Source organism: Malaya genurostris, chromosome 1, assembly GCF_030247185.1.
Source record: "Malaya genurostris strain Urasoe2022 chromosome 1, Malgen_1.1, whole genome shotgun sequence".
Classification (NCBI taxonomy): Eukaryota; Metazoa; Arthropoda; class Insecta; order Diptera; family Culicidae; genus Malaya; species Malaya genurostris.
The window spans coordinates 98,418,830-98,445,869 of NC_080570.1; the positions used below are offsets into that span (position 1 = coordinate 98,418,830).

Sequence of the window (27,040 nt, forward strand, 5' to 3'; positions counted from 1 at the left end):
AGACTGTGTACAGCATGATATTTTGCCTAGGACCGATTTTTGCACGGCTCGTTTTTGGCAACATAATCGTTCGAAACTGTGTAACACATTTTTCTCGTAGATGGCTGAACCGATCTGAGATTCAAATGAAATCTAAGAATCATCTAAGATTCAAATGAAAAGTTTTAAGATTCTATAAAACATTTTATTTTTTAGTCAGATCCAACTTCCGGTTCCGGGTGATTAGTATAAAAATGTCTATTTCATATAAATTAATCAGGTTTATCGGGTTTGCAGATTTGGATAGTCGATAACCAAATAAACTTATTTCATTTTTGGTTGTATTCAGTTTTAGTTTCGGAAGGCACCCAAAAATTCGATTCGCACTACAATTCCTCAAAGATGTCTACATTGATTTTCAAACATTTTGAAACAAATGTAACCTATACAGCTACTCAGGTGAATTTGTCTGACTTCGGCTGCACCGAATTTCGAATTCCGGTTCCAGTATCGAATCGTTTCTCAAAGCTCAATCGTTTTCTCTAAAAAAAGCCAAATCGAATTTCAGAAACAAAAGTTCAAATTAAAATAAATCCCATTTTATCCATTTCTGACTTCCGATTCTGAAATTGTAGGATGATGAATTTTTAAAATTCAAAGCGATATAGAAGATGACAATCCCGAAAAGCTTTAAAGTTGGACTCAAAAATATTGCAATTTATTCGTCATATGGCCATACGAATGAGTTTGGGTTATGCTGGTTCCTGAATACCGGCTCTGGAAGTACCTTAAATTACCCTTAACTCTAAAGTGGAAATTACTTCGACATATCATGGAATATTTAATCGATTGTTACACTGTTAGATTCAAATTCGATCCGATTTGCAGTTTCGACATTACAGAGTAATGAGTGATTAAAATTTCAAATTGTCACGTAAAACGACGGACATTAGAATAATGTCATGAAAACTGAAATACCGAATAATATTCATGCAAAAAACACATGCGGATTGATAAAAAAAGGTATCATCTCACTGCTAGGTGGATTAAGCACGTTTTATTTACTATGCTCACCTGGTTGCATTTTCAAAATTTTGTCATATGAAAGTGTAACGTAATTACTCCAGATTTAATTTCCTAATAACTTTTTCCTTGTTCTAATTCTTTTACGAAACGAATGGAAAGAGATGTAAAATTGTTAATAATACCAAATTTATTACGAAAACATTGTTTGAATAGTGAAATAATACAGCATTTTAATAGTTTCTTCAACTAAAATATTGAGATGTATGAAATATTGAAATATACGAGCGATGGTACGACTTGTATTACAATTATATTTATGTAATGATTTCTTCTAGGTCAAGGCTAAAACTTACAAATGACTTAGAATGGCACCCTACTTCCTGGAATACAAACATAATCATCATAATAGTTTTCCAGGACTCCAAAACCACTAACGGACCCCAAATGAAACGCAAAGAACTTATTTAGAAAACTGTCTTTGCACGTTGACTGCCAACCTACGAGATAACTCGTATATTCTGGTCGTATGAGAATGGTCGTGGCAGTCAACGTGTTAAATCGCTGCCCTACTTCCTAGAATACAAATGGTCCATTTCAGCGCTACAAAACTACAAAAACGGTATCAAAACAATTAATGTGTATACATAGTCCTACGTAGTGTAGTCCTACGTCAATCTCGCGATTATGCCACTGTCCTTACCTACTTCAAGTTTCTTCGTAAGTAACCATGTCATGAGTAGCGAATTCTTTACGTTAGTTAAAAAAAATTGTCTAGTTTTCAGGTCAAGATAGTCTAGGGCCAAATAAACTTATATCAGATTTTCATAAAATCACACTCAAATTAACATGTCTGATAGTCCGACATCCGGTTCTAACATTATTAGGTGATAAGTTTTTCAAAATTTCATACCGTCATAGAAAAATATTTTCATACCTTGTAAGTTGTGCTCGAAACTGTTTCAATTTGAAGGTCATGTAAGTTTATGGCCATACAAGCTGTTTGCAGTTATACAGGATCCGTCATCAATTTTTAACTTCCATTCATATTGGTTTACATACTGTTTTAGTTTGTAGTTCATATCAGGGGTGGAAATAATCATTTTTTTTGATTCACAGTTAATAACAATAATCAGCATTATCTTTTCATATCACATATTTATTGTACATATTATAATGAATTTTGAAACGAATGATTTTTGATAAGATAAATTTTGATTTTACTTAGAATTTAAAAATGTCTTCATCGTTATCAGTATCACTGTCTGATTCAGAATCAACATTTCAACAAAGTTACGCTCGTTTTAATGCTACTCTGTGTTAATTAAACAGGTTTGAAGTTCAAATGGCTCTCTTTTTACGGTTCCGGTGATATAATGGTAGAAGGGACGAAAACGTTAAAACAGATTACCGCTCAATTTTCTCAATAGTTGGTCAATAAAAACAACTAATAATATTAATATTAGTTATAGTAATAAGAAAATTGAATATATGTTCAATCACAAAGCGTGCTACGCTGCGGATTAATATTAACCCTATTTAGCTTGAATATCATACACAGAAGTAACAGGAGTGCAGGATTTCATCAACATGTCGAGTCTTTTGTCGTTATAATATCTATTCGGTGTGGTATATTTTTTTACTAGTTTTACATTGTGTGTTGCTGTTGCGTAGTGAAATCTTTAAAATTTACACTATCAATGTGATTACGATCCATACTGATTATTTTCATAAACCCTTTATCTAGCATTCATTTCCCTTCATTAAGTGTTCATTCTATTGCAAATAAAACAACAGGTTGTGAAATCGAACACGGTTTGTATCAAACGAGAACATGTGTTGAAATTTTGTAAACCGTGCCATACGAAACCGGTATATTTACCAACTCTGGTGATAAAGAGTAAAGACTGTTAAAGGAGCATTCCTGAAAGTTACAAATTGACAATTTTCTCCAATTTGAGCACTCTCATGCATCTAAATTGATGCTCCTTTAATATTCCATATCACCCATCACTAAACTTCCCAAAGATACAAAATTGACAATTTTCCACGATTTTAAAAGTCTCATTGATATGCGTTGTTCTTAGTTAAAATTCCTGTAGGATTACTGTTGTCACTCATTTTTACACCACTCATCGGGATCTACGATTTTAGACGTAAATCAATCGGTACTCATGTCTGATCCTGCTCATATGTGATTTTCTTCCACAATGCTCAAAGCCGATCGAATCGTCCAGTGATTTGATCTTGCAGGAATCGGTAATAATAGTAGCTCAAAATCACTACCAATTTTGGGTGACGGAAGATCAGTATTGGTTTTGATCAATGTGATTCAAAGATCACTGATCAACTTATTAAGCGATTATCTTCGCTAGTGATTATGATTGGATGATTTTTGTGATCATGATTCTTCTAAATCTGATTCGAGAGTATATTCAAAGTTAACAGTTTCACTGCCTGTAAAGTTCGAGAACTCAACTGCAAGATCTTTTACATACAGTTATCGTTTTCTAATTAGATGCGAAAATTTGAAAAAAATGCTGACTATAAAAATCAAACTCGTAATATTTTTTGAATATATTCCTGATTCTGTTTATGTATACGACATAAAAGGTAATTTTAAATGTATGTGTGAGATCAGTTTTGAAGATTTGTTACCTTTTTGTGTTAATTTATATAACAGATTTATTTTTTTGCAGAAGTTGGAGTTTTATTTTTTTTTCGCGGAAGTTGGATCTTAACACATAATTCCCACAAATTTAAAATAATCGTAGTTTTGTTACTCAATTTTTTAATTCACGGTGTTCGGTTTTTTGATTCACAATCGGAAATCTTGATTCACATTTTCATGCGCAAAATGGGCTTATTTTCACCTCTGGTTCATATTGTCTGATGGTCTAAGAATCCGAATTTCTGTATACCGGTATCCAGTTTTCGGTTCCGGAAACTCCAGCAAAATCAAAATCTTTCAAACGAAGCTCTCTTCTTTTTCTCACATATGGTTGAATCGATTGTCACTTACTTAAATTCGAATGTAGTATTTAATTGTAGTAATAGTGAGCAAAAGAAGTCTTCAAAACTGAAAATAGTCATTTTATTGGGGGTTATCACATTCATTATACCAAACTTGTTTTACGAAGTAAATTCCAAATAACGTGAACTGTTTTTACGAACCAAATCCAACGTAATGTATTAACGTTTACGTAATAACGTGAACTTATTTTACGAGCTACCTCGATTGACGAATCCCCGTTTAGTTCATAAATGAAGGTTTCGGTGTACTACGAATGTTTATTTGGCTAGATTTTGCTTTTCGCCTACCTTACATGCATAGATTTTGAAACAAAAAAATCCTCATGGCGTAACCTCATTCACTTACCGAATGCCGATTTATTTCACTTAAAAGATATGGTTGTGTTGGATGATGATATTGCTCATAATGATTAAATTTATAATCAATCTATAAGTATTCTAAAAAAATTCTATTGACATGCAGTACGTGTAGAGAAGAATCCTTCTTTCTGTTCAATTAATAAAGTGAATTTTAATTGAATTGAAAGCCTAAAACCTGCGAAAGTTTTAATTGGTAGACAGGACAGGGTTTGTTTCGAAAAGTTGATGTTAAATTAGTTGAACGAACGAATTTATTTTGTTCAATCCTTGGGCCATTTATTTCCATTCGTTCGCATTCATTGTCGCCAGCCTTGTCGATATCCGGTTGCTTGAATGCATCGTAATTAAAGCTCATTAACGCCAAATAATAATTAGGCCATGCGGCAGATTGGATGGCAGCAAAACTTCGTATCGTATTTCGTATTCGTAACCGATTCAGACTCGATTTCCAAAAGCAATAAAAAGAACTCATTCAACGCCTCTTGGTTATCAATTTCTTCTTTTTCTGCTGCTGAAACACGTATTAAACACAGAGAAAAATAAAATTTCCACAGTGAGTAATTCAATTACCATGCGGACTTTCGAACATTATAACATTATATTTATCACGTAGTACTCGGTTTCTAATATATTGGAAAATAGATTGTTTTATATACAATTTCATGCTTCAAAGAAGTGTGTCAAATAATAGATGTAATATTTCAGATTATTTTCAACTGTGTAGCTAATCGTAGCACCGACTCATACCGGACAGCGTCAACAAACGAAGCCAGACTGGCCATCGAACCATTGAATTTATCTCACACCACCCTTCCAGGATTGGCTAGGAGCAAGTAGGTATTATTGTATTATGGCTTCACTGGCTCTTTGGGGATATAATTCGATCGACACCGCACTAAGGTGAATTGCGTCTGTGGGATCGAAATTCCAACGCGTTCCGAATAGGGCACCTTAATTCGCCATTGATGTGCCACATCTGCCATTAACAAAAGATGAATTGGTTTGAATGGATTCACCGACTGATTCGATTCGCTTTGCTCCTTATTGCCCCGGTCTGCGGTTATTGCATGTTTCTCATTTAGGTGGAGCGTCTTCTCGATTTAAATCGAATCGATCGAATTATCTCCACTTCTTTCATTATTTTTTGCCTTATTCTTGATCAGTGTGAAACGCCAAACGGTTGCCATAAACCATTCGGAAGTATTTTACTGGCAAAGAATGGAAACTGCTAGTAATTCCGAGGTCTGAATCTGAAATCTGATTCAATAATTCAACTAAAACCCATTATAGATTTCGAAGTACAAACTGGAATCGGACAGTTCAATTTAGTAACAAGTATTGGGTTTTACTACGCTCATATTATGTTTAAGAAAGCGTTCTTATTATACAGTAGAGATAATTTCACAAATATTGGAAAGATGTTTTATTTTCGATGAAGTGTTTATCGGAAAGATTAGTCTCCCATATCCAAAACAAATGGTTTAAAATGTATTATTACGTTGGACGAAAAATGTATGCAACACTTTTCGTGGAGAATCTATCAACCTTACTGAATGTTCCAATTACTATTGTATTTCTATGGTGGAACCTAGAAAGTACAGTGTCCGGTTTTATCTTCTTCCTGTCGTTTAAATTAAATTTCTACCCTTTTTTCGCTCACTTCCGAATAAATATTTTCATTTTTGTAATTGCCTAGTACCTAGCGTATTTTCTTGATATTGCACGTTTCTGAGTTTCCCAGCACTATTCAACTCACAGTGCTAATGCACACTACAACGTTTCCTTTCTCCGGTCCGGAACGAAGCGGATTCATGGTCCAAGAATAGAAAAACCTTGGGACTCTGGCATGTGAGGAAAATTTATTTCCTCCTGCCTAAAGCAACACACTACATGACCCCCACGTCATACCCAAGCCTAAAACGGTTACTGGCGGGATGAGCTACCGTACATTTTGTAGTTTGTTGCACAGAGCTACAGAAATTCCGCGCCCATTTGAAAGTGAAAGTTGTGCAAGTAAGTTTCCATGGAATGAGCTTTTAGATACCCATAGTTGCCAGAAATGTCAGAATTGAAATTCCATTACTTTTTGTGATGAAATTTAATCTTCACAGACTTTAACTGTATATAGGTAATGTTTTGAAGATGAGCTAAATTATAAAAGTTTAGTCGACCGATACATTACTAAAACTCATTGTAATCTACTTTTCGGTTAGGTGTCCTCAGATATGGCAACTTTATCCAACTACGTTCTCATCATCAAAAACAAAAATAGACAGCGCTCTAGTAGGAACGCGATAGAGCATTTTTCAAAGCTCATGACACTCCGACGAGCACAGCTACTCAGTAGCTGCAGCAGCTGCACTGGAAACAAGGCAGAACGGGATCACACAACAAACCCCCTCTTGATAGTGGATGTGTTGCCAAGAGCTCACGCAATCCGGGACAAGCGGAACTTTTCGCCGAGGAAATGTGCTTCATGTTTGCTCAACCGGAGCATTTCCTTCTTGAGCTATTTTTTTTTCACTTTGCGTTTGGTAAAATATAGGAAAATAAAAGCGGAAGCTATTCAAGTTCTTATGATAGTCGTTGGTTTTCAAAGAGCAACGGAATCGACTGGCTGATGGACGAGCGATGCTATTATATTTACTTGTAACTATAATGAGCGTCGGTGTTTTTCCGCTAGTGACTCCTCACCCCAGTAGGAACGCAATACAAAGTTTCAACCCAAATCTGGTACACCGGTCTCCGTATCGTTCAAAGGTCATAGATTCATTGCTCGAGCTAGAACGAAATCGCATGATACGAATGTCCAAAGATGGAATTTTAGTTTAAAACTGAAACTGTATTTTGAACTTCTATCCTAAGTTGGAACATGACATTATAATCCATTGATACTCGCACGTAACATTATGCCGTAATCGACTTGATAACATGAACGGGCAGTTTGAAGGTTATGGTTTACAAAACAAAAACTTGCAAATTTTATTTGTATATCGAAACTTGAAAAAAAACAAGTAGTACTGGTAATTATTTATCGGCAAAGCAAAGTCTTAGCATTAGGTACTCCTTTTGTGAAATTTGTCCTTTCTGTTTCTGCAGACTTCGTAGCCGATTCTTAGTACGCAGAGCCTTTGCACTGTGGTTTTTTGCTACTGCTTTAAGTATGCATGTGATACTCTAAACTAAGATTTTTGTTTTCCATGTACAGGTGCAAATTCCAAATGCGGAAACTAACACATAACACATGTTAGTCGTATGACTAACACACTATGGCGCTATCATTGTACAATCCATACGACATTTATGAAGTGCCAATTTTCACAAAACTATGTGGGAAATTTTCATGACATTTCGATTAGTCAGAAAAAAAGTGAAAGCCATTTAAGTTGTAGCATGTTCACTTTACGTGAATTGATTTTAATGTCAAATTATTAGTTGACTACGACCACTATGCCAAAATGTATTAAATTTAGATAGGGGAAGGGGGTGGTTCAATGCGGGGACATGTTGGTTTAATGATAATTTTCACTATTTACATGAGATATTTATAGCGAACAAAAATTTACGTTGTTTTTTTTATTTAAAAGATATTTTTTATTCAGGCGTATTTGCGTACAAGCTTTACGTGGCCGATTGAGCCGATTTTTTAAATACATTTTTTTTTAGTTGGATCTCGTTGTCACCCTTTTTCTAGGGGGAGAAGAGCTTCCATTTCCCTCCTGCGAGGATTGAGGGGCACTTCGTTCGTGGTTCGTCCATTGCCACATCGATGGTATTGTTGTTGGTTTCATTGCTAGTTGCTGGAGATGAGCCTTGTTGTACATTGTTTGCTGTTGCTGGTTGGTTGGATGGTAAGTTGTTCACTGCAGTTAATGCACTTTGTTCTATAGGGGATACGTTGGATGGTTTCGTTGAAGTGGATGCTTCACTGTTGTTGGTGACTGTCACAGGTGTACTGGGATTGCTTTGGGTTGGTGCGACGGAAGCACTGTTGTCATTTGGTGTTGTCTCCTTGTCCAGTTTATCACATGGCTTACCGTAGTGAACAGCTTTTTGACAATACTGACATGTGGCCATCTGATTGTCATAGGTAACAAGTAATTTGCACGGAATTCTTGTATCTTGACCGAAAATCACATAAGAAGGTATAGGCTTCTTCAAGTGTATGCGTAATACACGTACGCCATTTAGAATACCGGGAAAAAAATTCTTCCACTTTTCTTTTTCGACAGAGAGAATCTCTCCGTATTGGGACATAGTTTTGCGAATATATGAATCGGTGACGCTTGAGGGAAGATCATGCACACGCACTTCTATAGCACTATCATCCATATATACTGGAATGTTGTACTTAATCTTCTCGTGTTCCACATAATGCACATTGTTATTGTCTTTTGCGAATTGAATTGCATCAAACTCTTTATAAAACTGGATGTAAACAACATTATTCGTCTTATTGCATTGAAGTAAATGCACACGTTTAATGTCCAGCTGCATTTGCTCCTTAAGCAAACCTTCAAGTTCTCGTATCGAAGGTCGAATTTCGCACTGCCAGAAGTCAACAACAATTGTATTCTTTCGTGTCGGCGGTAGCTTTCGTTCGTTTGGTTTACTCATTTTCGAGGTCTATTGTTCACTACACAATTTTGTACTTGGTTTCTTCTGTTTCCAACGTAAGCGGTTTTGTTTTATCGACTGACTCGGAGGAGATGTAAAACCGAACTGGAAATTTACGTTGTCTTTGATGACTAATAACCCGACTAAAAGATATTTTTATCTTAAATATTCGTTATGTTAAGTAATCAAAACGAAATTATGTTAAGTAATCTAAAAGCAATGTTTCTTGACCCGCTTTGACCCGCTTTGACACACGTAGGAGGCAAAGCGGGGTACTTTATAAAATCTCACGATATCGCCTTTTACATTAACAAATATTTATGAATATTTGAAAAACCTATATTCAGTCAACAATTGAAGATTAGAAAATTGTTTATTTCATTTTTTCATAAATAGTTAGAAAATTACATCAAATAGAAAATACTTTTTGCATACTATTCTGTCAAAAATACAATGAATACAAAGTAAATAAATTCTTTTTTGCGCATCGAAATTGTTACAGTATGACTTACTAGAGTTTGTACCGATTCGGGCAAAGTAAAATTACATGTCGCTGAGCGCTTTGCAATACCCAGCTTTGCCGCATGAAAAGCATTTCTCTTCCCGATTCGTAGCAAACACAATAATGCTCGGAAACGAAAAACATAATAAGTTATAGAAGCGCGAAAGAGAGCGCTATAGAATACTACGAAACTTTTTTTCTCAAAATGAATTCAGATACCTCACATGCGATTGAAAATTTCGAACGATTATAACGACACAAAAGACTAGTGCCATAAATATAATACTTCTACAAGAAAATTGACGAAGACGCATGGTAAAGTTCGACGGTGTTTCAAAACAAATTTCCATTTTTTTTTAGTAGCTGGCACCATACATGCACACGCCGGCAGGTCAGTAATCGCCGATGAGGAATAAAAACATCCCGGATCGTCCCGGAGAAGAGTTATTAAGAAACCCCCGCTTTGCCCCCCTTTCCACTACATACACTTGAATACAAATATTTCCTTGCACGTAAGGTTTCGCCTATACTCGATTGAACATCCTGATAACTATACATCACACATAGATTCAGGTGCGCAATAAAATGACATGGCTAGATGCGAGTGGGTTAATAGAAAGTCAGATGGGCCGTTCACGAGTAAAATTAACTTTTCACTTGAAACCTACCTAAGGATTTCTAGAAATGCGACTCGTTCATCTTAATCCTGACGTATGATTAAATAAAAATTTCTAAAAACGCGAGAAGCTTTTTTGATTGAATTAGATTATATTAAATTCTTTCCCAAAGGCATAGCCAGTGCGACCGATAAAGTTTGTGCGATCAATCTAAAAATAAAACCGTTGAATATCGTGCGAAATTGTGTGTGAAGAGAAGGTAAGCAATTATTTGAATGAGTTGTATTCGACCCCACGTTCGGACTTCGGAAGCCTCGGGTAAAGGCGAGAAGTTGGAAGGAAGCAGCAACGCAACCATCGCGCTTCGATAGAGCGACGCCATTCGTCAGTCATCCGTACGATGGTTGACATCACCATTATCAGCCATTGGCAAACCGACACCGTTCATAACGTTACTTGTGCTCGCCATTTTTGACGCCAACCGAAGCCATCGTAGTGCGCGAGTATATCGGCTATATTGTACTGGAGAAACAGCCGGTGACGTTATCCAGCACCAACAAATCCAGCTGAGTAGATACATCGACGGATATCTATTCAGCTGGATTTGTTGGTGGTGGATGACGTCACCGGCAGGTGAACCACGTCCGTGAACGTTATACTTCGAATTGCTTCCTCATCCACCGTTTAGTCAAGATCTGGCTCCCGGTGACTACTGGCTATTCGCTGATTCCAAATGAATGCTCATCGGTGAGAAATTTAACTCAAATGAAGAAGCCTTTGCTGAATGATGAATAAAATCCATTTTTAGCAAAAAAAAAGTAATTTTCCTAGTCAGTCACTTAACCTATTGAGAAATGTGATGAGGCCATACAAATAGTTGTTAAGGTAGTTCCACGAAATTCGATTTTCAATTTCATCACACCTACTTCTTGAAAATATTTCTCCGCATCGATTGAAATATATAAAACTATTTATTTTCGATAATTGTTGGTCGAAACTTTAATCAATGAAGTCAAAACTTTAATTAATTTTTATTATCTCGATTTCTTCTAATAGAAATCACAGTTTCGTATACTGTTAGTTCACAGTTTTCTTAAGATTTCCTTTTTTCAATGTGTGTGTATGTATTTAAGAAAAGCGCTCTCAAAAACTAAGCACAAGTATCAAGCCGACGTGCACTCTGTGTAGTTCGATAACAATTCTGAATTCTTAATCTCATTTCAGGTTCAGAATTCAGTTTCAGACTTTAGACAAATTACAGGTGGATCAGAATCCAGGTTCTGAGTTCAGTTCTGGAATTTAATCAAAAATTTAGTTCCCTGTTGCTGATGGTTGAAGGCGACTACTCGTCACGAAAAGGATTTGTTGTTACTGATGTTGGTGGAAGATCCTCATTCCTCACTACGACGTTCAGTTCCATCTAACGTAATAAAAGAAATGACGGATTTTCGATCAAAGTTTATATTTAATACGTTATTAAGTTTAATCTAGTTGAACATCGGGACTGGTATGTGCCTGACTATGGATAAAAGGGACTGATTTGGCTCAAAAGTTCATAAATAGAATTCTAAGAAGCCCTTTTTGCCTTTCTCATATAGAAAGGCTATGCAATCACTGTGAAAATCGACTTTTTAACCGAGGCCCAGAGGGCCGAATGTCATATACCATTCGACTCAGCTCGACGAACTGAGCAAATGTCTGTGTGTGTGTGTGTGTGTGTGTGTGTGTGTGTGTGTGTGTGTGTCCGTCCGTGTATGTGTGTGTGTATGTGTGTGTGTATGTAACAAAAATATGCACTCACTTTTCTCAAAGATGGCTAAACCGATTTTCACAACCAAAGATTCAAATGAAAGGTCTTATAATCAATCCCATAGTCTGCTATTGAATTTCATTCCGATCCCACTTCTGGTTCCGGAGATATAGGATGATATGTACCAAAAAAGTGAAAAAAATATGCACTCACATTTTTCAGAGATGGCTGAACCGATTTTCACAAACTAAGATTCAAATGAAAGGTATTATGGTCCCAAAGCTTGCTATAGAATTTCATTTGAATGTGACTTCCGGTTCCGGAGTTATATAGTAATATGTGAAAATTTGAGAAAAAGTTTACACTCAATTATCTCTGGAACAACTCAACCGATTTTCGCAAACAAAGATTCAAATGAAAGGTCTTATAATATCCTAAAAATTTGTGAAACATTTTATCTGGATCCGACTTCCGGTTCCGGAACTAAAGCGTGATAAGTGGAAAATTGCAAATTTTATTAGTATTAGGCTCAAAAGAAAAGTCTTACAGTTTCATACGGAATTCCTTAATTTGTTTCGGATACTACTTTCGGTTCCGGAACAACAAGGTAAACAGGATTTATAGAGTTTGTGAGATTAGGTCCGAGCAAATTTTCCTATTTCTATTCAATAAACAGTTGCTTTTGCGAATTTCACGGTAATATTTATGATGTAATGAGTAATATGAGAAAGGCATCATTACACCACTAGGTGGATTAAAATAGGTTTTTAAGTAATGATCTAAATTTTAAGTTTAGCGCGACGCTACCGCACGAACTTCTGAACTATTTCTAGAATACATTGTTAAGCTTCTATGCAGGGAGAAAGCTCATACTGAACTTGTTCTGCACTTTTAAGTTGCCAAAAGTACCACGCGGAAATGTCAAAAATTACACGTGTTTTCTTAAGCAGCGAAAAAGTTCACGCGGAACTTGTTCTGTACTTTAAAGTTCCTAAAAGTTCTGCGTGTACTTCTAAGATTCTACAATTCAATAGAATAAAACGGATTCCTGACTTACCCAAACATGTATATTTCTTTGTGTTTGTTTTTCCTTTAATTTACACTTCTGTTTCAATAGCCATGCAAACTGTTCACTAAAAGTTCACATACAGCGCATGATATAATTTTAATTTTATGTTCTTTCATAAATATGTTCCACTTCAATAAAACTCATCGCTCGAAAGAGAAAACTGGTTCAGAAGCTCACAAATTTTGATTACGCTTTCACCACACACATTTCTTCAGGAAAAAACACTATATATATATATATATATGTATATATATATATATATATATATATATATATATATATATATATAAATATATATATATATATATATATATATATATATATATATATATATATATATATATATATATATATATATATATATATATATATATATATATATATATATATTAAGTTTCACTTTTTTCAATAAAAAAAACCTGTGGTGTAATGATGCCTTTCTCATATCAATCATACTATCGTATTAATACTGTGGTATTCCTCAAAATAATTTTCTTCGATTCTTAAAAGAATAACCAAAATCGGTTTGTTTAACCGTCTACTGATAAAAACTATCAATTGGAAAAGATTTGAGGTCGATTTCGCATGAAATTTAGGAATTACGCATGGGACCACAGGACCTTTCATTTGAACCTTAGTTTGTGAAAATCAGTCGCGCCATCTGTGAGAAAAGTTAGAACACATGTTCTCATTTTTTTGCACATTTTACCCCATAACTCCCGAACCGGAAATCGGATCCAAATAATATTCAGGAATTTTTTATGGTACCTCAAGATCTTTCATATGAATCTAAGTTTGTGAAAATCGGTTCAGCCATCTCCGAGAAAAGTTAGTGCAAAAAAATTACATACGCACATACGCACACACACATATACACACACAGACATTTTGCGTACTCGACGAACTGAGTCGAATGGTATATGATGCTCGGCCCTCCGGGCCTCGGTTCAAAAGTCGGTTTTCACAGTGATTGCATAACTTTTCTATATGAGAAAGGCAAAACACATCCCATTTCTCATTAATACTTTCACTATTTCACAGAAATAAAATGTACTAAAAATTGATTGAAATACGCCTGCAAACTGATTTGATTGATTTATATCGTTTATTTACCTCCGGTTTTAACCTAATTATGGTCGTTCGCCGGGTTTGTATCAGATTGGGGTAAGGATTTGCGGGTGGTTGGGAGATATAAGGTGGGGGACTTAGGGGAAAGGGAGAGAGCTTTTACATAGAGTCAGTAATTATGGTTGCATTTCATGGTATCGGTTTACATGTCATAGAATGTGAGGGGATAGAGAAAGAGAGAGAGAAAGAGAGAAAATAGAGATAAGCTTAAGACTACGTTAAAGACTATTTTTCTGCGCTGGTCTGGGTTCGATATTACAGCTTCGAGTCACGGGTACATCCTCCAGGGCAGCGCCCCCGGCTACTACTTGATTTTTCAGTTTTCATAACTACTTGATTTTTCAAATTACGCAACAAATATTCCACTCGCCTAGAATTTTACATGCTACGAGTGTAATTTGCACTCCGGTATCATGGGCCGCTGTATAGATTTATATGTTTCATTTATTCAACAAATATGTACGTGCTTCTGTGGTTCAGTCGAGTAACCGGTGAGCTTATGATCTAATGTTCCTCTATTCAAGTCGCGCTGCTATCATCGATCTTATGTTTTTTACTTCATTCGAATTAAAGCCATGTTATTTTCAAATCACACAATTTTAAATGTTCTTGAATATAAATCTGTGTAGGAATACGACGCTCCATTTATGTGCATCTTATAAAATGTAAAATCACAAGATTTTTTCGAACTGTGTGGTTAATACTGTATGGAATCATAAAACCAATTGGCTGATAACTGTTAAAGTAATCAAATCATTTCATTGACCTGAATCGAATGGCCTTCCTTTATTCTCATTGAAAATTGTTCTGGGGGTACAATTTCAGGAATTAAGTTGTGTTCTATGGTTTGTTTAAAAAAAAAGCGCTGTCCAGTGGAGACAACAGTGAGTGTTCATCGGACAATCTACTAAAGAACGTTTGCTTTAAGATAGACTGCCACTATTGTTCCGAGACAGTAGAGTAGAAAGTAGAAATCTAGTATAATAAAGTAGATATATAACCCGCTAATCATTGTGTAATCGGGAAAACATGTGTACCTAATTCAATTATTCTGTTTCTGAGTGTATAAAACCAAATGAAACATGGTTCTTCAGCATGCAACTACTGATTTGCTTCGTTCATTGCATTCATTGCCAAAATCATAGGACGATAAATGCAATCTTAAAATCGCTGATTTCAACCGAGGTGTTGGAATAATCGTTTCATAAAATGCTTAAACATCATTCATTCACCGAAAATATAGTATTGAAATGCTTTTCCTTACTCACGAATGGCATAACGAGCTACAAAATGTATCGCAAACTCAAGAGAAACAACTTCCCATCATCAACACCACGGAACGATGACAGAAAAGCGCCCAGCGAGAGCAAATGCATATCCGCTTTATGACCGTTTTCAAGTTTACACAGAGTCTGCTAGGCCGGCCCGTGTAAGTCGTTAGAAATGTTCCCACGAAAGTCCCCGGAGCGCGCTTTCCGAATGATGATGAAAATAATGCATTTTTCATGATTTACATATTTCAGCAACCGTGTGGAATAATATATGGTGGCCTCGTATGGTCGCCACATTCTTTTTTCAGAGCATGTACCAGCATGGTCTACGACCAGAACGTGGCCATTCGCGTAGAATGTTTTTGTCCCACTCTCTATCTCCGTCGTTTCCTCGGATCATTTCAGATGGCTTTAATTAAATTTTCAAACGTTTTTTTGTCTAATTTCCTATTAAAATGGGAGCACCAGAATTTTTGTTCGCTGAATGGAGGACAACTTTCTTACCACACACGTAATCTTCGCTTGTAAGTGCTAGTGAACGGAAAATTTATCTCTATTAAAAAGAATGAATTTTCCTTCCCTTGCCTGGAAACGTGAACCATCGCTCGCTTCCTTCACTTTCATACAATTTAATCTTTTTACTTTTTTTTTGCAGAAACAAATAGATTATATATCATCTGTCAACCGTAAAAGAAGAAGAAAGCCACAGTTGGTGTCCCTGAAGGTACTGCTGGAATGCATCTTATTAAAGCTTGTACTAAGAATTTTCCATTTGTAAGTTCAACACGCCTCGAGAACGAGGCTCCCATCCTTCATTGTCTTGGAAGTTTGCCCAGAAAGGGATGCTCTCCCTGAGGAGGTTTATGCACTTTTTGTTACAAAATATGAATTAAATGTAGCACAATTGTAAAGTGGAGCATTTGTATTTCATTTTATGTGTCCAATGAGTGTCTCTTCCGCCAATATTCGATAGTTTTATTGATGGAATAATAACAGTCTTCACATTCGTCGATAAATTTGTTTCAAAACAATCAAAATATATTGAAATTTTTCAAATTAGATGCTTGTAATACTTTTCAACCAACTACTTAACTCCACTTAATCCGATCACGTAGATCGGATAATAATAAGATTTACACCGGTTCGGATAGTAAATGGTAAAAGACCTTTATCACTACTTTCCGACATACCAGAGACTTGGGTTATTCGCATTGTTCAGATGCCTAAGCCCAACTCCTCTGGTAGAAGGTAAAAGTTAAGTTACTAGAAGATTTCTGCTTGCTTAAATGACCCTCTGTCACATCTCACTTTTCCGTTCTATATTTTCACATCCTTGCTCTCCCTTGAGTACTATCATTCTTTAATTTTCATTCTCTGTTTCTACAAAAAAAAGATCTCTGGTTAGGAGAATATCGCAAAAAGAAAAAAGAAATATTGACTACTAAACTTATCGAAAATCTGTTTGAAATTGATCGAGCTGTAGATGTCTGACCATTGTTTGTACGGTTCAAATTTTCAGCTTTTGGATTTGATTCAATATATGGAAAAAGCTCCTAAACTGAGCTGAGCTGAAGTAGATCACCCATAGTTGCAATTCGTGATTGACCGAATGAGTGGAAATGTACAATGAACCAATAAAATGAAGCTTGGGAGAAAATGTAAATCCTCACACACGAAATCTGATAACACCGACAATGATATGCAGACGGCGCTTCGATCGGTTAATATCGTTGAATTTTGGGGCGATAAATTCTCAGTTTCCGCCGCTTGACCATTTTTAGTTTTGCGAATCAACATTATTCAATAAATAGCACTCTCACTACTAAACACACACTTGCCACACCTGCACTATCACACAATATAACTGTTTTGACAAAAATTTTAACTATACATATCAAACAACACATTGAAATTAGACTCTTTTTGAGAGCAACACTTAGACACCGCATCGTACTCCCTGTGTTGCCAACTTTCCTATATGGAAGAACTCCTAAACTTGTCATCGAAATACTCCAAAATTAAACTTTCTTTGATTTCTTTTAAATAGCAGGACCAATTTTTACAAGCTCAAACTTTAAGTTTGGTTTTACTGCTTACCGCTTTATTTTGGAATTTGTTGGTTTGTATATCCAGGCCTATGAAAGCCGATAACAATCAATTTTTGCTATGTTGCTTCTCTGATTCTGGTTTCGGAGCTTCGAAAAAAAAAGCAAAGTCCTTCCTGTTTCAACAGACTTTGCAGCCGATTCTTAGTGTACAGGAATCATTGCATGGCTAGTACTATGGATCCTACTGACACTAAGAATCCTTCCAGGTCAGGGCTCGAACATACGACAACTGGCTTGTAAGACCAGCGTCCTATGCATTGAACCGCCAACCCGGGACAAGCTTTCATCAAATATACGGAAGGACATTGTTGTATCGGAAGTACAGAAGATGATGATTTCAAATGATACTCAGTTCACCAGGTCTCGGCTAAGTAGTACAATTTTTGAGTGATTTCATTACGATAAATAACTGAAAGCATTTACTCTGTTGCAGACTTGGGTGGGAAGTACAGGTTTTTCCACCACAAAAAGGATGTCAATTTCATAATACAAGGGTGTGTAAAAATTAATTGTTCTAAACCCACGACATGAGTGATCATGATTTACGTTTGCTGGATTAACAAGGGAATATTTTGCGGAAACCCGCACGGATATGCAAATAGTAGAAGTTGTCATAAACACACCGGGGTAGCCGAGGGCTTGTACCTCGCAATTACTGCTTTATAGTACGCTTTTAGCATAAACCAGCTTGCTTCACACGTCTATCACTCCAGCGATACCGGCCGCATGAGCTTTTAGCAATCCGAACGACGGCTGGGGTTATCCAGTTTCATTTCTGTTCCTATATTCCCGAACAAGGTGAACGACAATGGCGACAACAGCAGCGGTTCACTTTTGAGGTTCTTCGTTAAGGGGAACTGATACCGCATACCGTCGCAATGAAATACATGTGGAAAACCAGACGCGCCTCACGATGGCAGCCAGCGGCAGCATAACAATCGACAGCACCAGGAGAGGTAATGTACATAGCTGCAGATATTTGCGAAGCCGCACTCTGGTGACAATATTGAAGGCATAAAGCTTATTTTATGCGTAATAACAGTAATAATATAAAATAATAACTGACAGATTTATAACGGAGGTCTCGTGTGCTGGTGGAGTAAGCAAAAGGCGACGGTTTCGTATGCAGCGGATTCAACCGCATTAGCGTGAAAAGTTAGGCTGATCATTGAATTATACAAGTGCCAGTAAATAATGTCTTACAGTTTGCACCTGGGATACAAAGTAGTTCTGTCCTTTCTCGTTGGGGAAATATAGTGAGTTCACTTGGATTTACGTTTTATCATTCAAAGGATCAGATGAAATTTTGATTTAGGCGTTTTATCAATCAACCGAATACTAGTAAGCTTTCATCTATCTATGATTTATCTATTGTAGTTTGTGAGAATCAATCAAATCTGCTTCAATCGAACTATTGTTGAAGTGAAGATATTTTTTAATATTTTTGCAAACGTGGTTATAAAAAGGACTTCCAACGATAAAACTACAAAGAGATTAAATAAAACTCTCCAACTTCGATAACCAATACCAATACAGCAAAACAAACAAATTGAGTGAACTTACACTTATCGGTCTAGCATTCCGCAGCCGAAAATCTGATTCGGATCAAATTCAATGACAGCCGGTGCGGTCACGAGATCTACCGTTTGAATCTATGTTCGTTGTTTTTGTGTTGTATTATCACTGGACACGCAACGTGGACTTATTATAATGATCCTAAACGCAAAAAACTCATACCAATCATGAAAACCAATCCAAAATTGTGTACGCTCACGGCGATAAAGCCCTGCTCTGCATATAATGGGATTACAAGTGCGTCGTGCGATACGAACTGCATTCTTGTTGTCGAATCGTTTTATTGAACAAAAGCCATTCCTTTGAAGCAGATATTGAACGAAAGACAATTAACATATGAACTAGTTACACGAAATTGTTAAACACGAAAATGCTCGGCCACATGTTTCGGGTACGGTTGAAAACAATTTCTTTTATGAGAATTTTCATTTGTCCGACTACTACTTTGTCCGTTCGAGGAGTTTGATAGTACCTATTAGCTCTCTCCGGACAGTACCAGCCTAGATGCCGTGTGGAATCCGGTGGAAAAAAATGAACCAAGAATAGATTTTTATTTTATTTTATTTTGTTTTGTAGGAGCAAGGGTAAAAGCCGGCTGGAGCTGAGATTTTTGTTCTCCTTCTCCAGCAGGCATAAAACCTTCTCATCTTTGTATCAACAGATAACATTTGTTCAACTGATACATAACAAAATCTTAAATCACCCTTATTTAAACCACAAAGCTAGCTAACAACTAATGATATCGTCTAATTATCTAAATAAAACTAGCGGGAACAAAATCGGAGATAACGGGTTTTAATGGTGTTACGAGATAAATTTAAATCAAATTCATCAGAGCAAGTATTGAATACGCGACACATACTCGAAAACGGTTCATTAAAGCCATAGTTAGTTCTAGCACGAGGAATTCTGAGAAAGGGATTAAACCGCAAATTACGCCGATGAATGTCAAAATTTAGCTGTTGTAGGAGATCTGCACAATCAATTCGAGATTGGATGAGGTCCGCGACGAAAACAGCTTTCAGTGTATCACGGCGGACAGATAGCAAATCGAGGTATACGAGCCTACATCGATCTTCGTAGCTTGGGAGATTCAATGGATCTCTCCAGGGCAGGCAACGCAAAGCAAAACGAATGAACTTGCGCTGAACAGTTTCAATGCGCAGCTTATCAGTTTGGTAATATGGCGCCCAAACAACAACAGCATACTCCAATGTAGAACGAACTAGAGCGCAATATAACGATTTCAGGCAGTATATGTTATTGAAATTCTTTGAGATGCGAATGATGAAACCTAGCATCTTGAATGCCTTAGAGAGGGTATATTCTATGTGACCTTTGAAACTAAGTTTTGAATCCAATAACACACCTAGATCCTTAATTGATGTCTCCCGTTTTAGTACAGCTTGCGAAATAGTGTAATCATACGTGATCGTGGTTCGTTTACGAGAGAAGGAGATAACGGAACATTAAAAGGCGTTCAGGACCATTCTGTTGACGTTGCACCAGTTGGAAAATATATCCAACTGTGACTGCAAGAAATTTGAGTCTTTCAGATCTTTGATGAGATGAAACAGCTTGAAATCGTCGGCGAATGATAGCTTCATACATTGCAATGCGAAATTAAGATCATTTAGATATAGCAGAAATATGAATGGTCCTAGATGGCTTCCCTGAGAAACGCCAGAGCTCACGATGAATGATGTAGTAATGCAGTCGCCAATTTTCACGGTCATACTACGACCAGTCAGATATGATTCCATCCAATTGAGAAAAGGGCCGCTAAATCCAAGCCTGTCGAGCTTTGCAATTGCTATTTCATGGTTAATCTTGTCGAATGCAACAGTGAAATCTGTATAGATGGCATCAACTTGATATTGCGCTTGCATAGATCGAATGATATATGATGTATATAGAACAAGATTTGTAGACGTAGACCGTTTTGAGTATCAGATATGTAACTGGAGCAGTTGTGAGTTATGAAGTCCAGGATTATTATTTCAAAGTTATGTTTTGAAACTGAACATAATGCAGCAATTCCTCGATAGTTTGAAATAAGGGATTTATCCCCTTTCTTATAAACGGGAAAAACGTAAGAGTTTTTCCAAGATTCGGGAAAAAAATCCAAGCTGGAGAGATAGGTAGAACAGTTTTGTTAAAGGTACAAGAAGACTTCTGCAGCATTTTTTCAACACTAATGACGGAATACCATCAGGGCCGGAACTTAATGATGATTTCAGTTTCAAAAATGCATTGTTAACGTCAGCAGTCGTAATCGTAGGATGAGGACCAAACTACGAACGGAGTGGAACATTACTGCTGGCCAAGAGAATATCCTGCGTAGACAAAGTTTCTTTGGAGAAAACACTGCTAAAGTAGCTGCGGAATAGGTCACAAACACCAGAAGGGGTCGAAGCATCCAGTTCACCAAAAAACATATGATCCACTGGGTTCCTGCTTCCATGTCGTAAAAGGCGACAATTGCAGGAGTTTCTTTTTCTTTTCAGTTATCAAATATTTTCAATGAGGACGGGTATAGCGTGATGGGTAATTCGATGCCTTTCACGCAGCCCACCTGGGTTCGATTCCTAACCCCGCACATAGGGTCAGAAAGTTTTTCTGGCCCGAAGAGGCGAAAGACCTTAAGGTTAAAACCTCTATAATCTAAACAAAACAGATATTTTCAATGTTTCACTTCTGATTACTCTGTTTTACTAAATTATCTCTTCATTCAACCTATCAATTTCCGTCTAGCTTCGGAGAAAAGTTTTATTTGGAATGTTTTCTTCTTCCATGTCATTGATTGTCTTTCAGGATTATTAATTAAATGATAAAAATCAACTATTGCGCAAATCCGTTGATATTACAAAGTTAATAACAGAGATAACATATATCGGTATATTGAATACATAGTAAAAAACGTGCTTAATCCACCTAGCAATGAGATGATACCTTTTTTTATCAATCCACAGGTTTTTTTTTCATGAATATTCTTCGGTTTTCATGACATTATTTTAATTACCGTCGTTTTAGGCTGCAATTTGACATTTTAATCACTCATTACTCTATCTAGAAGTGGGACAATCGATTCAACATTCCATGATATGTCGAAGTAAGTTCCACTTTAGAATTTACGGTAATTTAAGGTACTTCCAGAGCCGGTATTCAGGAACCAGCATAACCCAAACCGATTCGTATGGCCAAATGACGAATAAATTGCAATAGTTTTGAGTCCAACTTTCAAGCTTTTCGGGATTGTCATCTTCTATATCGGTTTGAATTTTAAAAATTCATCCTCCTGTAATTCCAGAATCGGAAGTCAGTCAATTAATTTTGTGTGGGACTATAAGTATATTTTAATTAGAATTTTTGTTTCTGAAATTCGATTTGGCTTTATTTGAGAAAACGATTGAGCTTTGAGAAACGATTCAATACTGGAGCCGGAATTCGAAAATCGGTGTAGCAGAAGTCAGACAAATTCACCTAAGTAGTTCACATTTGTTTCAAAATGTTTAAAAATCAGTGGAGACATCTTTGAGAAATCGTAGTACGAGTTGAATTGTTGGGTGTCTTCCGAATCGAGAACTGAATACCACTAAAACTGAAATAAGTTTATTTGGTTGTCGACTATTCAAATTAGCAAATCTTAGATAATTCTTAGATTTCATTTGAATCTTAGACCGGTTCAGCCATCTACGAGACAAATGAGTTACACAGTTTTAATTTCGTTTCACATATCATCCTGTAATTCCGGAACCAGAGGTCGGAACCAAACATAATTCAGGAACCTTGTTTAGGAGCATACGAATTTTCATATGAATCTGAGTTTGTAGAAAACGGTTTAGTCATCTACGAAAAAAAGGTAAAAAATTGAGTGAAATTATTTGTCACATACGCATTTGCTGATCTCGACGAACTGATTCGAATGGTATATGGCTGTTATGTTCTTCCAGCATTTATTGCTGTAAGCAGTTTAAATCAATATAATTATGAAATTGTTCTGAATTCGGAAGTACTGCCATTTTTTCAATATGTCATATTCGAACGATTATGTTGCCAAAAATGAACCGTGCTAAAATCGGTCCGTGGCAAAATGTCATGAAAATGGATGCTGTACACAGTCTTTTTGGTACTTAGAAACAATTGTATGTAACAGTATTAAAAATCGTGTTTTACGTTGCTCCCAAGCCTTTCTTTGCCATACAACGCCCAGAACTTCTACTGCTGGAATATGGGAGAAAAGTCGCTTACACAAAAATTTCGATATCTCCGTTAAAAATGGACGGATTTTAACAATCTATGGCTTGTTGGATAGCTATTATCGTGCGGAATCTAAGTTCGAAAACATATTCTGTTTTCAAGGTCAATTGTGACAGATACTGAAAATTTTGACATTAAACTTCGTATAACACAAAAATGGTTTTTTTCATTTTTTTAACGATATTAAACTAACTGGAGATTATAAGAGGAGAAAGAATATGAAATCATAGAGCCATAGTACTCAAGGAAGAGCAAGGATGTGAAGAATAAAGTGCGGAAAAATGAGACGTGACAAGGGTTATTTAAGTAAGCAGAAGGCTTCTCGTATCTAAACTTTTAAACTTTACCAGAGGAGTCGAACTTAGGCATCTTAGCAATACGAGTCATCCGAGTCTCTGATATGTCAGAAAGTAAAGGCAAAGGTCGTTTGCCATTTACTGTCCGAACCGGTAAAAGTAAAGTTACGAGAAGTTGTCACATTCTGCCCACGACGGTTTCTCACACAATGTGTTTCATTGTGTTGATATTTTTCTCTTACAGTCAGTTATAACACCGGAATGGAAGATTTGTCCGAAACTATTGCTTGAGTGCCTGGAGTTGTAGCGTATGGCTATGCGTCCCAGGGTGCAAGCGGCGCACGGACAGCGCTCCATTCATCGCTGTGTGTGATGGAATCCGATCAAAATCGCTAAGATGCCTAAGTTCGACTCCTCTGGTAGAAGGTAAAAGTTTAGATACGAGAAGCCTTCTGCTTACTTAAATGACCCTTGTCACGTCTCACTTTTCCGCACTTTTTTCTTCACATCCTTGCTCTTCGTTGAGTACTATGGCTCTATGATTTCATATTCTTTCTCCTCTTATAATCTCCAGTTAGTTTGATATCGTTAAAAAAACCGAAAGAAGTAAAAATTACTGACTAACCAGAAGTCATAAATAAAAAAGTAAAAACTCAAAATAGCGTTCTGGGTGGTGGGGAGATCTTTCATTTGCGACTAGTTTGATCAAAATCGGTCCAGCCATCTCTGAGATCTCGACCTCTTAGTTGACAACACACATACAGACACACACACACACACACACGGACATTTTCTCAGTTCGTCGAGCTGAATCGATTGGTATATGACATTCGGCCCTCCGGGCCTCGGAAAATTTTTTGAAAGTTCGCAAATTCTATGCCTATTTTTTATATGTATAAAAAAAGGTAAAAGCACTTGATATTATCATTTCAAACAATTAATTATAATTTTTCTCAGCAGCCGGCTGCCCAGATCAACCAATGTAATCAATTAATAATTTTAATAAATATTTAAAATAATAAAGCGGAAATAATACAGAATCAAGACGCGCGTGAAATCAGTTGACCTTGACCACCTATTTGGTGATTTAAAATGATTTTATAAGAACTGTTTAGAATGTATCATTTGGTTGATTGTAATCTGTTGATGCTAAAGTTTAGGTGGTTTTATCCCTGTTGGAGAGCAAGTTTGACAGAAACTAACTCCACCGGGCTTTTCCCTGCTCCAAATAAACAAATAAACAATGCAATAAATCAACTATTTTGTCTAAATCCTATTTTGTATCACGTAATTTCATTTATAAAAAATAGGGAAGTTTTTATTCTTTACGCGATAGTATTGCAAATTTTTCTTCAGTTTCCTCGAATAAGAGCTGTGAATCAAGACTTTCCGGGACTTATATATAGGATATTGTTGAAACGTTCACTCGGGAAGTCAGTGAGTTTAGTGGTGCATCCGAGCATCTTGAAACCGGAACATACTGAGTCGCGCGCGAATAATACCAATACTGAAATTTTTACTAACAAATATCTTTCTCCCGTGACACTTGTGGAGTGCGCAGTAGTATATACGGCCTCTAGTAACAACAAGTGTTGGACTAACATCCCTTCCCATTCCTTAGACGATCTACGTTCGGGCCTGACCGACGCCGGTACTGATCAATGAATTCTGGGATTACCAGAAGATGTACATTGAAGGATGATTTACCAGTCCCAGGATGGATCATCTAGAAACTCCTTGTACAATTTCAGCTAATCCCGATCAGTAACGGAGTAGCAACCAGGGGTGGTCGCTCAAGCTCAAGCTCAAGCTCAATAAAAATTTGAAGTTTTTCATACAAGATTTTTTAATATCAAGTGAAAAGAAGGCATCCTTCTGCGTTTATGTCATAAGTTTGGCATCATTTCTCAAACCAAGTGCTTGACATTTTGCGTTGCCTTTTTGCATGAGAATAATGATGCTAATCTAGAGAACCTTTTTTAATCCACCTAGTGGTGTAGTGATACCTTTGTCATATTACTTATATTTTCAGAAAACTTCACTAGAAGATTCTGTCAAGATTTTTTTTCAAACTTGAATAAAATCAAAAACTTTGTTTGGTGTAAACTACCATCACCTTTTCAATTTGTTAATAGTTTGTCTGATTATGTCAAGTTGATATAGATCTAAGTGTTGAAGCCCTGCACGCCACACGAAATTGAACTAAGCACGCTGTGTGCTAGGCGAGTGCGTTTTCTTCTCTACCAGCACGTACCGATGCGTACCGATTTTGCATAACTTTTTATGACAGTTTGAAAGTTTTGATACTCATTGCCCTATAATTTTGGAACTGGAAGTCGGATCTGGATAAAATTACACAGTATACAATGAGACAATGAGACTTTCAATTTGGATCATGATTGAAAATCGGTTTAACCGTTGCTGAGAAATCGAAGTGAGTTCCTGTTTTCGAGCTTTTATTCACTATTACCGGTGCGTTCGAAAGCGGAAACCGGATGTCGGATAGAGATTAAATTCCATTGCCATCCCTGAGATAAGTGAGTGACAATTTTTTTTTAATTTTTTTTCGGTGCATATCACCCTGTAATTACGGAACCGGATGTCGGATCGGGATAAAATGCAATATCGATCTATGGGACCATAAGACCTATCATTTGAATCTGAGTTCGTGAAAATCAATTTAGCCATCTCTGAGAAAATCGAGTGACATTATTTGTCACGTACACACATATTTCTTCCATACCACCACGTACCGGTTTTGCATTATTTTGTATGACAGATTAAAAGTTTTGGCACTCATCGCCATCTAATTTCGGAACCGAAAGTCGGATCTGTATGAAATTGCATAGTATATTTTAAGCCAATGAAAGCTTTAATTTGATCTGATTTGTGAAAATCGGTTTAACCGTTGCAGAGAAATTGAAGTAAGTTCCGTTTTTGCATCTTTTCTTCACTATTACCGGTGCTCTCGAAAGCGGAAACCGGACTAATAGTCCCAAAGTAGATTTATATATCGACTGACTAACAAAGTCTGCTAACTAGATGAAATTACCAGTAAGTTTTATAAAAATTCACACCTCGTTTCGCTATAGCTTGTGAAAAAATACTCATGAAAATGAAAGTTTTTCACTTTTCGCGCTGTTATACCGGAACCAGAAGTCGGATCTCGATCATTTTTTCGACGATTTTTTTTGTATGTGTGAATAAAGAAAAACATGGCGGAGATCTCGAAGATGGCTGAACCGATTTTGGTCAGACTAGTTGCAAATGAAAGGTCTTTTAATCAGTCAGAACGCTATTGTTTTCGTTCTTCGACAATATTTTTCACAATTGACCTCAAAACAAAACAGTTTGCTTTTTATATATAAAGGTTATGCACTCACTGAGAAAAGATACTTCCGAATCAATCGTCATATACCATTCGAATCAGTTCTCCGAGATCAGCTAATGTC

The 27,040-nt window shown here is 36.4% G+C and overlaps 1 protein-coding gene across 5 annotated transcripts in view; it reads left to right on the forward strand.

Moving 5' to 3' along the window:
- Positions 1 to 27,040, forward strand: part of LOC131425201 (irregular chiasm C-roughest protein-like) — a 402,826-nt gene that overhangs the window by 167,964 nt on the left and 207,822 nt on the right. The window contains exon 3 of one of the 5 annotated variants that reach the window (XM_058586873.1): positions 16,005 to 16,073. The exons of the other annotated variants lie outside the window; for them this stretch is intronic. The gene's annotated coding sequence lies outside the window, so the exon portion shown is untranslated. The remainder of the gene's footprint in view (positions 1 to 16,004; positions 16,074 to 27,040) is intronic. 5 annotated transcript variants of the gene reach the window in all.